Below are 12,297 nucleotides of genomic sequence, written 5' to 3'. Positions count from 1 at the left end.
TAAAAAATATGAGATTTCAATGGTATTATACCAGATGTAGCATGTCAGTAATATGCTTCTGGAAAGCTTTACAGGTGGTGTAGGAAGTAAAATAAAATTGTTAAATGAAAATTGTGAAATGAGGATTGACTAAAACTGATCTTTTTCAGAATTCATTTTCACTGGAAATTGAAAACATATTTGCTTTTGCTCCAAATCTGTGAAACACCTACCAGAATGTCAAGCCATCTCATGAAATTCAAATTTAGGCATCATTACTTATCCATCTTCACTAAGCACGCTGAGGTCCTTGGAGCATGGGGGCACCTCTGCTTGCCAAAAGAAATATTTCCTCCTCCTTAAATGAGGAGGCTGCAGTTCACTGCAGCTCAGACTATTGCTGCTTCCTTCGACTGCACTGAAATGGAGCAGGAGTGGCCCACAGGACTCCAAAACAGGGAGAAATTCACTCCGAGAGTCTAAATGAAGCCTAAACAAGACCTATGAAATATGAATCTATTACAGATGGGTGGGTTTTTTTCCAGTACAGATTTGGATTTTCACCCCTATCCTCCTCCTATCATATGTTGCTTGTTTTAGTGGTTGGCAGGAGGGAGGGGGAAAGGAACTCACAACATGTGTGCCTATCATCACCCTGACCACTGCGCTTGTACATCTAACTCTCTCCCCTTTGCTTTGTCTGCTTTTTGTCTTTATCCTGCTCCATCCCATGAACACTCACGTGTGTGCAAGTCCTGCCTTGTGCTGGTTTCAGTTGGATTACTCACAAGAGTCAAGCTGCAAACACAATGCTCACAACCCAGAGCCCTGGGATTCCTTGAGGGAAGTTGGTGCAATTAGGCTGGTGGAAAAAAAACAGTCAGAAGAAATATTCCATCTCACCAATCCTCCCCCTAGACAATCCCTATTCCTTCTAGAACATCAGTACAAGAGACAATTCACCTTAATATGTATTTTTATTATTTCTTTTTCTTGATAAAAGGCAGAAGGGATGAAGGAGAATACATGGAAAAAAGTGAAGATGCATTCTCCCTCTTGAAGTTTGCAGGCTTGCTATAGCCCAAAATTGCAGTAGGAGAAGAGTTTAAGTGCCTTGATTAGTATTGCTAATGCCTTCCCTGGGGAAGTGCAGGGAGATACTTGCATCAAATCTCTTTCCTACCTTGGCCCCAAGACTGAAGTTATGTCCAAGACTTCCCTCAAAGAAAATGTCTTTTGTTGTAATTGTGCAACATGCAGCATGATGGATCCACGAGACAGTCCAAGAAATCTTAACATGAAAGGAATAGTTTTCCCTTGCAGTTTGATTTAAAAAAACAGTCCAGTTGTACAGCCTGTACTCAGGACCCTGTGTTAAACAGGCTGAGGATCATTTAATGGGCAGGTCTTCTAAAAGCAACTTGGTCCTTTCATAAATAATGGTATTAATTGTCTAGATTACTAAAACCTTTCCAATACATCTCATTTGCATTAAAAATTGGGAAGTATTTAATAAAAAAAAATAATGCAAAGAAACGTGAGAAGCAATGACTGCTGGAAAAACAAACTGAGCCAAAAATTCTCAGTACTTTTTATCCAAATAATGCAACTACTGGTTCCGATGACCGTCAAAAAACCCCATGATTCCCTGCCCTGATTTTCTGTCTTCCAGTGGTCTACTGTTAAATATTATCAAGGTGCACTCCAGCACCTTCTAGATTAGGAACAGGGAGATCTTCCCTGTTGTGTAAATGGAAGTCTGGTACATGACAGAGAACACAAGTGTGCTTGTGGTAGATGGGGCTGATCTGGGTTAAATGGCACACACGTCAGTAAAACCCAGCACAGGCTGTGTTTGCACAAGAACAAAAGGTCCAGATCACTCTTACAGAATATGTCAAAGAATGCAGAGACACTGCAAAGGTCTTCTAAGGAATGGAAAATAATTCATTGGAAAGTGCCGACTCATAGCTAAGATGTCAACATGGTCATTGGATAGAGACATGGAGGATAAGGAGATGTGGAGTTGGAATTACTCCACTGGGCAACCATCTGAGGGCACCCCTCCAGTGGAAAAAATGAGGTAATTGTGAATGTCTACCTGCATGAGGTCCAAGAATTTTGTCCCTGAGCCCCTCAGGAGCTGAATTAAGTGCAGAGTGAACACACAGGGCCATGGAGAAGTTAGAAGAAAAGCAGAGGACATCATTCCATCTGTTCTTGCATTTAGACCACAAATACTTTATTTCCTGAGAGACTGAAACTCAAGCATAACACATGCAGCCAGCCCAGTTGTGCATGAGCTTAGCCAAAGAAACGAAACTGGCTGAAGGATTCAACCAGCAGGACTAATGTTTATACATAGTAGTTAGTAAGCTGCTGGCAGACATGAAGAAACATGCATTTATCTTTAAAGGAAAAAGAATTAGTCCAACTGGGGTTGTCAGCATGCTTTCAAGGAACCATCCTTAATGTGCTCAGGCTGAACCAGTCCAGCATTTTGACTTCCACACACAGCTCAGCTGTGGGAGCCCACAGCCAAAACCACAGGGCTCTGACACCCTGGTTGTTACATAAAGACCCTATTCCTATAGCACTATAAATGCATATGATGGTTAAAGGATACCCAGCGAGGTTCAGTAATAATTCAAATCAAAAATCCTTTTGCCATGCAGCTCATATAATATGATATTTTTTATGGAAGCCCGTCTTTCCTTCCAGAAGGCATTAAATTGTTATTCATATTTCAGATTAAAAAATTCAGGAAGAATATTAAAAGACAGACAGTGATAGCAAGATAGATTCAAGGCTTGTGTATATGCCTCATGCCTACTGTAGCAAGTGTTCCTGCTCTAGAAATATAAAAGGAAATCAAATGAACAGCATGAAAATGGATGTAAACAGGGAATAAAAAAATCAGTCTCCAAAAGTATAATAGCATTTTTAAGGGAAGAGTGTCTAATTTAAACAAACACAGCTGAAGGCAAGAATTAGCATCATACGCATAATTACATAAATCAAAATAAATAAGGCGGCTAGAATTACACATGACTCTTGTTTGCTTTGAAGAACAGTAAAGCAGATGAACATGGATGTCTCAGGCTTTCCTGAGCAGCAGCTCTGGTAGGCTGAAGGTGCTTTGTAAATGCATTACTAAAGAAAATAATCACGGTACAAGAATCAGTGCTACTGCAACTCCAGCTATGGAACTCCATCAATAGCCATCAGCACCTGCAGGTGCAAGGGGAGACACATTACTCTTAAACAGCTCATTCATTTTAAGTCTCAGTTCATTTGCTACTGAAAATATGAAATCAGTACACTGGAGAGAAAAGCTCTGTTAATATGTGTATCCCAGCTCTCAACAAGCAGACTTTTTTTCAAAGCCTATTCATGTGGTTAGAAAGGTTGTAAAGTTTTGTTTTGAATCCTTCACCAGTATAATGTGTTGGAGCTCCATTTTCCTTTTTCCCTTTCCCCTTTCCTTTCCTCTCCTCTCCTTTCCTCTCCTCTCCTCTCCTCTCCTCTCCTCTCCTCTCCTCTCCTCTCCTCTCCTCTCCTCTCCTCTCCTCTCCTCTCCTCTCCTCTCCTCTCCTCTCCTCTCCTCTCCTCTCCTCTCCTCTCCTCTCCTCTCCTCTCCTCTCCTCTCCTCTCCTCTCCTCTCCTCTCCTCTCCTCTCCTCTCCTCTCCTCTCCTCTCCTCTCCTCTCCTCTCCTCTCCTCTCCTCTCCTCTCCTCTCCTCTCCTTTCCTTTCCTTTCCTTTCCTTTCCTCTCCTCTCCTCTCCTCTCCTCTCCTCTCCTCTCCTCTCCTCTCCTCTCCTCTCCTCTCCTCTGTTTCCCTTCCTTCCTTCCTTCCTTCCTTCCTTCCTTCCTTCCTTCCTTCCTTCCTTCCTTCCTTCCTTCCTTCCTTCCTTCCTTCCTTCCTTCCTTCCTTCCTTCCTTCCTTCCTTCCTTCCTTCCTTCCTTCCTTCCTTCCTTCCTTCCTTCCTTCCTTCCTTCCTTCCTTCCTTCCTTCCTTCCTTCCTTCCTTCCTTCCTTCCTTCCTTCCTTCCTTCCTTCCTTCCTTCCTTCCTTCCTTCCTTCCTTCCTTCCTTCCTCCCTCCCTCCCTCCCTCCCTCCCTCCCTCCCTCCCTCCCTCCCTCCCTCCCTCCCTCCCTCCCTCCCTCCCTCCCTCCCTCCCTCCCTCCTGCAGATTATTCTCTTTCTTATAACTTGGAAGTTATGAGTAATGGAGAACTGGAACGATCAAGACCATCTAGGGTCTAGGTGGCAGCACTCTAATAATGTTTCTTGAGTATAATTCTTCTTTCATGTGGCTAATGAGAAAAGACACATGAAGAGATGTGTAAAGTGTAAGAGTTAAGGGCAAAGCACTGCTGACATTGATAAATCTGAACGGGTTTAGCTTTGCTTAGGTCTCTTCCAGCTATGGAGGAGAGTGGCTGCTATTCAGCATGATTATATTTTCAGCTTTTTTCTAAGTGCAGTACCATTATCTTAGAAGTTCTTTTTGTTATTCTAGAGAAGTAATGGTTTCCCATTCATTAACCAAATCAAGGATTTTTTAAGTCAACTGTTGCATCTGCAGAAGGGGGTGCCTGCGCCATCATTGGCTGCTTTCTTGCACCCTTGTATCCCTGATAAGACTCGAGATACTGTTCTTCTAAAGCTAAACCACAAACCTTAGTTTTTACCACCTCTGACATTCACCAGTGCTCAGCTCTCTCGGGCAACAGGGCAAGAGCCTCCTCTGCACAGGTTCCTCTGTGCCAGCTCTCTCTGTGTCTCGCTTCCCCTACAATTATCAGAAATAGAAGAAAAAAAGAAAGGAAAAAAAAGACACCAGAGTGCAGAGACAAGAGGCAGAGCTCAGCCTTTGATCTCCCTCTCTGTTGCAAGCAGAGATCAAAGAAAAAGAGGCATAACAGAAAGCACGTGAGATGGGCATTCCTGTAAGAGGCTGTCACACTGAGGGCTTTGGCTCTGCACTTGGCTGCCTGATGAACACCACAACTTCTTGAGCAAGAGCTTAGAGCCTCTTGGCCAGAGGACAGGACTTATTTTTGCTCAGAGAGCACTCAGAATTGCAGAAACCTTCCCTTTGCCCAACACCAAGAGTGCAAACACCCTTTGCTGCAGGAGTGCAGTGTGACCGTGAGTGGAATTGAGCCCAGGACTATGCTTGGAAGGCCTTGGTAGAGTAGAAATATCCTCCCGTTATACTGCCAAACCAACTTCTAGCACCTAAACTCCACTGCTGATGCTGTAACTTTTCTCAGGCTTGCCAAACAAAGCAGGGGGGAAGTGGCAATGGGGTTTTCTCACCACTTTACCTGCAACGGCATTGAAAGCTTTTCCTTATGCCAGTCACAGATCACACCTCATTCCACCCTTGAACGACACAATTATGCCAGAAAAGTCTGCTGTGCAGGCTTAAGAGGGAAAATGTGGTTCCATTTTATCATATTGGAGTTTTCTCATTAAACTTATTTGGACTGGGATTAGGCTATTAGAGAAAATTTAACCCCAAATGATTGGAATGGAGAGAAAACCAAATTAAAATATTCTCATACGTTACAAAGGACACAGCCCCCAAAGAAATTATAGAAAATATAAAAATGTATAGGTTTATAGGAGGAAAGAAGTAAAATCATAAAATAATTCAATAATATAATCCTAATCAAATTAGCAGAACCTGAAAAAAAAAAAAAAGACAGAAAAAAGACATTTTAAAAATATCTGAAGAGCTTTCCATGCTTAGATAAGGCTTCTTTTATTGGTAGGAACTGCACTATTTGTATTTAATAATGCACAAATTAGAGTCAATAGGCTTGCTTTCAGGTAGTACAACTTAGATTTTAACAAGACACTGTTACTACATGTAAATGAGATTTCAGGTGAAAATTATGTAATTGTACCTGCATTAAATGTGTATGTGGGGCTATACTGAATATATAAGTAAACAACATAGGATTTTCTTTGCTCTCAAGTATTTTGTATCACTTTAGAATCCTTGTTTAGTATTTTTTGCTACTAATCTGATTAGCTCCTTTTAAGCCATCTTTTCCTTGAAACTGATTTACTTGAATTTTACAAATTTATACAGATACTGAGTGGTCTGACACTGATAATACACTTTTGACACAATGGGGATAAAAATATTAAGACAGTTCTGTAGAAATAATCTATCAGTACTTGGGGTGTCTGAGAGGTCTGGGAGTAGGCAGGAGGCCCCAGAGGATAATTTTTGTTTTAGTAGAACCTCCTCTTTCCTCATCATCTGGAGCTTTTGCTCTCCTTCTCCCCTCTGCCTTGCTTCCATGCCTCTGCTGCTTTTGATAAATGCTCTTTCTCTTCCTTAACTTTCTTTTTTCCTTCTTAATTCTTTGTCCTTTCCTTTTACTAACCCGTGTTTATCTCACACCTTCTCTTGGCTTCTCCAAAACTGCTCCCATCTCACTCTATAGTAACCCTCTCTCAGCTTCATTCTTTCTCCTGGGGTTCCCAAATTTGGGATTTGTCCTATTTCTAATTCTAAGTATTCCGACCAATGTGAGGAATAATTCATTACACCCTCCCATCAATTCCCAAATTATTTTTGCTAGCATTATTCAGTTACTCAACCTTGATTGGGACCAGTTGGAGCTGGTACAGAATGATAGATTTACCCTCAAAGACAGGAAAAGAAGGAACAAACCTGCACAATCAGCACTCTTACCCTCCTGTAGCAGAAATATTCCTGCTCTACTTCTATCTAATGCCTTTACTACTGTTTTGCTACCATCACGTTAAGACAACACAGATCCAATATTTCTTTTCTCTCATCCAGCACATAAATACAGGAATAAACATCAGCTTCACTTGCCTTTATACAAAAAATGTAACAAAACCCAAACCAGCTTATACTCAGCTTGCAGAATGGCTGAGCCCTTGCAGCTAGGGTTTGATGTCAGGGTGGTGCAGAGGACTGGAGTGAAAATAAGAATGTCTAGAAGCAGGGTCAGGCAGAGGATTCACCTCTCCTGGTTCTTACTTTCAAGGGCAAGGCAAAATAGCAGCAAAAGTCAATAATTTCCTTCCAGCCCTGCATCTGGCAATAATCTGTTGTCTGGAAACTGGTTGATAGGACTTCTATCTTCTGTGTTGCCAATTCTGGTTTCTTGCCTTTGGCCAGCAGACCTATGGCACACATGTGTTGGACTCCCAGGTATTGTGTGCTGCTCTTGGACTTCAGGGTGCTTAACATTTTTGTTAAGTCAGTCCCCCAATGTAATGAATTGGACACACAGCTGGAGAATCTTCTGGCTGCACGAGTTAATCCTTACAACTATAGAAATGAAAAATACTGTTAACTGAGATAACATATTGGTCAGAATGAACAAAAAAAAAACACCCCAGAGATGGAAATAAATAAATTCAAGCAGCGGAAGTCTTGTGTACTATGGGGCTGTTTAGACACTGTGTTGATTTTTCAAAGAGTATAAACTAGCAGCCCTTTTGGCTTTGAAATGTTTTAAGTAGCTTTTTATATGACAGTACCATGAGATATTCATTTGTCTGCAGTAGGCTGAAGGAAGGAATGACTGGATCTCCCAGACAGGAAGATATAAACAGGCCTTGAGGAGGTCAGATGAATTCATGTTTCATAACAGCCTGAAGGGAGCTGTTGCAGAGAGGTTAAAGCTGGTTAAACATTTTCCCCTACAAATCCAGAAACAGAAGCTTAAGCCTCACTCCAGGTTCATGTCAAAGGTTTCCTTAATCAAGGTAAATGTAAATGGGTATTTAGTACTTTGCACCAGCAAGCCGGAGGCAGGTGGACAGATCACTGGATACATCACTGCTTGGATGTAACTGCAGACACAAAGCCAACTTGCTAGCCTGATAGGTTTGTGCTGACATTTGGCCCTTAATTGCAAATTAAAAAACACCTCTGAACCATCGTGTTATTGCTCAGACCTCTGTGGGACTGCTATGCCTCAAGACAAGGATGCCTTAGCAATGGAAATGGCACACAATGCTTTCGAGTCTAGTCGAGACCTCTTATGACTAGGGAGTGTTTCCCTGGTGCATATTTTTATCAGTCCAGTTCAATGAGTGATGAAATAATATATTTTTGCAGAATTTATTGCAGGCTGGAAGAGAAAGGACGGTCAACAGTCAGACTGCCAATACTCGTAGCAAATCAAATCCACATTTTGGCTTAGCATTTAAAAATATTTATGAACACGAGTTTTCTGCCTCTTAACTTTGTAAGAGGTTTCTAAAGAGCAAAAGAAAACTAAATTATCTTATAATGCCAGCAAACAATTGTAACAAATCTAGTCTTGCATAAATAGACTTTCTGTTTTGCTTCCTGGGACTACTTCAGAGTTTTTCCAACATCAAGGTTTATCCATGAAGCAGAAAATACAGACTATTTTGTGGTGGGAGACACGCTAAAGGCAAGCAGCTGTGGCAATTTGAGACTATTTTCAAACACAGTTGTCTTGCTGCTGTATGTGCAGCTCAACACATTTCACCATTTGAAGTTCCCTGCTCAACTGAATATTCAATTTGTTTCCTTCACAGCTGCAGCATCGTGTGCTGGAAACCACCTATTGCACTGTATCCGAAACAAAGTGGTACCAAAGACAGGCTGGGAGAAGAAATGAATTCCTCCTCATGCAAATACCTCTTGAAAGTCATAGGTTGTCTAACCAAGCCTACTAATTATTACCACCACTTGATTTTTCACTTTGATATTGCATGTGCAGTTCAAACTACTGCCAAGTTCAGTAGCTGCACAGTGGCTGATAAACTTGTAAATGTGTGCACTAAATTTGGGGAAAAAAAAATCGATAGTTTCATTGATACTTTCTCTGCATCTGCAGTCCTTATGTTTGTGTTAAAACTGGACTTAAGGCTAAAAGATGGGCATGAAAGGAAATAATTATAAATTATCTGCATAAAATCTGCAACAAATTACCTATAAAACTATAACTATCTAAACAGGATGACATTTACTTTATAGGTTCATGACTTCCTTTCTTTAAAGTTAGCTAAGAAGAGAGTAAAGTAATTACAGTTCCCTTTTGATTGATTAAACATGACATATATGCTAATATGAAAGTAACTTCTGTCCTTTGTTACCCAAGCTTCTGGTTTAAAGCAATTTTGAAGATAACAGATATAATCTCATCAGTGCTACCATTTCAGACATATATGCCAAGAACGTAATTCCTCTGCCTTTTTTCTCCAACAGAAAAAGCATATTTTACCCTTCATGTTTTAAATTTCGAATACAGAAGTCAGATGATATTACAGCCATAAATCCTCTGTTTCTTTGCCATTATATGTTAAGAAAAATCTTTGCCAGCAGTAGAATAAACAGTTCTGCCTTTTCACAAAGGTTGTCCCACTGATTTGAGGGGGCTTATCTGAATGAATAAGGTTGGTGAGATATAGTTCAGGAGAGAAAAAAGAAACACCTGCCAAATTTCACACTCTGCATAACAGTGTCCATCAGATTCATCTTTACTTAGTATCAGGAGATTTTCTCTGTAGCTGAGACTTAGGAGATTCAACTTCCAGAAAGTTTTTCTTCTCCTTAAAGGCTTTCCCTAAAATTAAAGTTTTAGCCATCCTCTACCTCCTTTCCTTGATGCCTTTATGCACTTCAAGTTACTCCTCTTTAATATCAGCACAAAACTTGTTTTTATAGAGCGTGGATGCATCCCTTTTGCCACCTCTCCTATAAATGATACAAACTCAGTTCCCCAAATCCTCTGAGGCTCTCCTGACAGGATGGGTCTTCAGCTCTTACATTGTCTGCTTGTGTCCCTTCTTTTTGTTCTCTAGCTCCATCCTGCCTTTTCTGAAATTCATGACACCAAAACAGCGTGACATTCTAGCTGCAGTCACATTGATACTCAACAAAAAATGAACTTCAAACTCTCTGAATTTCTCAGAGACATCCCAAAAACACATTCACCGAATAGATATGGTTTTTTTTTTCCCCAACACTGCATCATATTACATACTTAAATTGAACCCAGCGGACTAAATTCCTCACTGGATTAAGTTTAGTAATGGCTGAGGAGTCCAGTGAGAGGGAATTTGGACCAATACCTATTAATTTTTCCAGTTGCGTCCCCGAAGCAATGCTTTTATACTAAATATTAATATTTCCTGCACTTTATTAGCTGCATGTAGAAACCTGGGAGGAATGAGGTCCCAGCGTTCAGCTTCCCTAATTCATCAAACAAGAAAACACCTTTCTGCCAAGGTTTGTCTCTTTTCTATCCCACCCTCACCTTCCCTCCTGCCACAAAGACATCTGGCATTCGGGTCAATGCTGAAGCTCCAGCAGATCCCTGCTAACGTGCAGGGAAAAAGGCTTCTCCAATAATATTAGTTTTGGAGATGATGACAGTCAAGGCAAAGTACAACAAGCTGTCAGAGATTATTTTCTGTCTTGGATCACATACAAGCTGTAACATAGGCAAGATGGGCAGTGGGGAGGGCAGCATGTCCTGAGGATGGAGACAGTGGCTGTGGTCCTCTTGCCTGCAGCATCCTCCTGGCCCTGGGGGGAAAAGTGGAGGCTTTCCAGGGCAGCAACTCCATCTGACTACCAGAGAAACAATATTGTGCAACTGCTTTCTTAAGTGCTTCAGCAGTTAATTCTCTGCGATTTTTTAATGATATTTGGAAATCTAAACAAACAGAAAGTAGAACTGAGCACAACCCTACACCAGAAATTCTGCAGCAGAGCAGCTTGCAGTATTTTTGCCTAAAGGCAAGGAGAGGATACACAGGGGTTCTCCTTTTGGTTCCTATCCTCCGTGTTTCTGTTTTTCTTGGCTAGCTCTGCTAGCATTGCCACGTTTTTTTGCTTGGAATGTTACACCTCAGAGGTATAACAAAGGTTCAGAGTAACCTCATTGCTTGGAGAATTGCAAACTACTGAAAATGGCTTCCAAGGCATAAAAGCCTGTGGCTCAAAGTAGAGTCTTGTTACTCAAAAAGAAGAAAGGAAAAGGAGAAAAGGAAAAAGTTATGGAAATACAGATTATGTTAGGAACAAAAGAAAGACAAGGCTTTCAGTTTCTTTGTTTCCTGTTATTTCCTAAGGTACAAACACAAGTGATTTGAAATAAATTAGTATTACCCAAACTGCACTATTCACAGAGTACTGTCTTTGGTGAACAGAGAGTTTTGTCAACAAAGGGGAAAGCTTTCATAAATAAGAAGAAAATTTTAAATTTCTCTTTGTAGATGATCCACTTTTATACAACCCTTAAGACATGTAACACTTATAAAAGGCACAATAGCAATAGTGCCACAGAAATAGTGTGCCAGGTCCTTGACTTTCATACAGTATTGTATCACCTCAGTTTTTTTTTTCTTGGCACAGTGCTAATTTACACTAGTTAAAGATCCAGACCAGAGCAGTTTTCAGGAGGAGATGACTGATTCATGAAGTCTAAGTGACTGAATACAGAAGTAATTCATTAGCTCAATGCTATATATGAAAAGTTGACCAGAGTTGACTGCAAAGTACAGCATATGTAGGTTAAGAAAAAAAACCCAAAGCATAAAAAATGCAAAAAAGCTGAAAGACAGAAGAAAATTTAGGAAGGCCCACAGATAATTTGCCTCAAGTTTAGTAATAAATTTGCAACTTATTTTATTTTGTCATGACCTTAAGTAATGGAAGAGAAAGAAACAAAACAGCAACATCCTGTCACTGACCACACATACTGGTTTTCTGGGAGAAATATATTTCATACAGTTTACTTTTCTTATGTATTGTCCAGATAAACTGTCTCTGTCTAGTGTGCTTTTTTCCAGTTAAGCTCATCTCTAATCTGATGATGAAAATACAGTTTTCTTCTATGTTCCTCTTTTAGTGGTGGCTCCTTTTGACCATCAGTAGCATGGATAAAGTCCTGCTGGAAGGTAAAATCAGTACCAGCCATGATATGTCCCAGGTGAATTTACATTGGTTCTGGTCTGGGGTGGTCTCAATTGTAAAAATCCTCCATCTACATTTAAATAAATGATGGTGCTTTCAGTCCAAGGTCTTAATTATTACATAATTACCTGAAAGGATAGTACATAAACCAATGTTTTCTTGCTATATCTTCTCCAGGCTTCTGTAAATAACTGATTAATTTATTGAACAGAATGCTTAGCTCCTTTCTTACCCATCCAGGTCTGATAAAACACTGCTTAACCCACTTCCAAACTGCTTATTAGGAGCACCCACAAAATGAGTTAAGAAGTAACCCCCTGTGTAGTTGCTAGTGTATGATATTTGAAATAATTTTGCAT

This window comes from Heliangelus exortis, chromosome 6 (assembly GCF_036169615.1).
Source record: "Heliangelus exortis chromosome 6, bHelExo1.hap1, whole genome shotgun sequence".
Lineage (NCBI taxonomy): Eukaryota > Metazoa > Chordata > Aves > Apodiformes > Trochilidae > Heliangelus > Heliangelus exortis.
Note: the sequence above shows the minus strand (reverse complement) of the source record.